The sequence below is a fragment of the Lynx canadensis genome, chromosome A1, assembly GCF_007474595.2.
Source record: "Lynx canadensis isolate LIC74 chromosome A1, mLynCan4.pri.v2, whole genome shotgun sequence".
NCBI lineage: Eukaryota > Metazoa > Chordata > Mammalia > Carnivora > Felidae > Lynx > Lynx canadensis.
In genome coordinates, this window is record NC_044303.2 from 85533593 (window position 1) to 85536483 (window position 2891).

A 2891-nucleotide genomic window follows, 5' to 3' on the forward strand; every position below is an offset into this window, starting at 1 on the left:
TTTTTATTCATTTTATTATTTTAATTCCAGTGTTATACAGTGTGACATTAGATTTACATGTACAGCGTAGTATGTAGTACAAAGTGATTCAACAACTCTATACATTACTCAGTGCTCATCAAGATAGGTATACCTTTAATTCTCTTCACCTATTTCACTCATCTACCTGTTCATCTCCCCTCTGGCATGCACCAGTTTGTTATCCTTATTTATGAGTCTATTTTTTATATTTGTTTGTTTTGTTTCTTAAATTCCACAACTGCATGAAGTCATAGGGTATTTGTCTTTCACTGACTCATGTCACTTAGCTATAGATACTCTAGGTCCATTTATGTTGCTGCAAATGACAATATCTCATCTTTTTTATAGCTGAGTAATATTCCAAGACATATGTATTTATCAATTCATCTATGGATGGACACTTAGGTTGCTTCCATATCTTGGCTATTGTAAATAATACTGCAATAAAAGTAGAAATGCATATATCTTTCTGAATTAGTGTTTCATTTTCTTTGGGTAAAAACCCAGTAGTGAATTATTAGATCCTATGGAGTTCTATTTTTACTTTTTGAGGAACCTATATAATGTTTTCCACAACAGTTGCCACCAATTTGCATTCCCACCAACAATGCACAAGGATTCCTTTCTCTCCACATCCTCATCAACATTTGTTATTTCTTGTGTTTTTTTTTTTATTTCTTGTCTTTTTGATTTTAGCTATTCTGACTTGCATTTTGATTTGCATTTCCCTGATGGTTAGTGCTGTTGAGTATGTTTTCATGAATCTGTTGGATATATATATATATATATATATATATACACACATACACACACACATACATATGTATATGTGTGTGTGTGTGTGTGTGTGTGTATATATATATATATACTTTTTTGGTAAAATGTCTATTGCATATTTTTTAATCAGATATTTTTGATGTTGAGTTTTTTAAGTTCTTTATATACCATGGATATATACCCTGACTTCCTGGCTTTGATATTAGTGTTAATTTGGCCTGACAAAATGAGTTAGGAATTTTTCCCTTCTCTTCAATTTTTAGAACTTTCTGTGAAAGATTTGTATTAATTCTTCTTTAACAGTTTGGTAGTGATTACCACTGAAGACATCTGATGCTAGGCTTTTGTTGAGAGGCTTCCCCATTATCAATATCCCCACCAGAGTAGTACATTTTTTTTGAATACTGATTTAATCTCTTATTCAACGATGTTGCTATTTTATATTTCCTTTTGAGTCAATTTTCAGAATTTGAATATTTCCAAAAAATTTTGTCGAGTTCATCTAGGCTATGCAATTGGTTGGTGTAGTTTGCTGTTCACAGTATTCTATTGTGATCCTCCTTGTTTTTGTAAATTCAGTAGTAGTATTTTCACTTTAATTCTGATAATAAATATTTATGTCTTCTCTCTTATATTCTTTGTCAGTCTAAATAAAAGTTTGTCTATTTTGCTGCTATTTTTAAAGAAACAACATTTTTTTTCAGTGATTCATTTTCTATTGTTTTCTATTCCCTATTTTATTTATTTTCACTCTATTTTTTTTTATTTCTTTGGCTAGCTTTGGGTTTATTTGATTTCTTTTAAAACTTCCCTCAAGGTATAAAATTAGGCTATTGAAATGAGAATGTTCTTTTTTGGTGTAAGCATTTATAGCTATATATTTCCATCTTAATGCTGCCTTAGCAAATCCCGTACGTTTAATATGCTATGTTTACTTTCAAAATCATTCTCAATATTTTTGGTAGATTTTATTTTAAAGCACATATATATATATATATGCAGCATACTTGATCAGAAAGTATAAAGTGTCCTTATAAGTCCTCAACCCCACGCATTCACAGCCTCCCCCATTATGATCACCATCAGAGTGGCACATTTGTTAAAAACCATGGCCCTACATTGAGAAAGCATTGTCATCTAAAGTGCATTATTTACCCTAGAGTTTAATCCTGATGTACATTCTGTACATTTTGACAAATGTATAATTACATTAATCCACATTTATAGTGTCATTAGGAATAATTTCACTGTCCTCAAAATCCTGTCTTCAACCTGTTTACCCCTCCCACCCCCCCAGTGTCTGGAAACCACTGATATTGTATTGTCATCATGATTTGGCCTTTTCCAGAATATCATATAGCTGAGATCCTACAGTATGTAGCCTCTTCACAGTATTTCACTCAATAATATGCATTTAAGTTTCCTATATGTATTTTTTTTGCTTGCTAGTTCATTTCTTTTTAGCACTGAATAATATTCCATTATTTGTATGTACCACAGTTTATCTATCCATTCACCAAGATATCTTCATCACTTCCAAGTGTGGGCAATTGTAAATAAAACTGCTATAAGAATTCATGTGCAGGTTTTTACTGGAACATAATTTTTCAACCCCCTTTGTGTAAATACCAAGAGAAGTTATTGATACAATGTATGACTATATTTTATTTCATAAGAAATTGCCAAACTGTCTTTCAAGTGGCTGTAACATTTTGCATTCCCACCAGCAATGAGTGAGAATTCCTATTTGTCACATCCTTATTAGGATGTGATATTGTCAATGTTTTGGTTTTTGACCATTCTAGTAGGTGTGTAGTAGTATCTCATTGCTGTTATAATTTGCAATCCATTGAGCATGATATTGAGCATCTTTTCATATGCTTATTTGCCATCTGTATGTCTTCTTCAATGAGGTGTATATTCAGAACTTTTGTCCATTTTTTAATCAAGTTGTTTATTCTCTTATTGTTGGCTTTTAAGATTTATTGATATATTTTGGACAATAGTGCCTTGCTATATATGTCTTTTGCAAGCATTTTCTCCCAGACTGACCTATCTTTCTATTCTCTAGAGTGTCTTTTGTACACTTGATT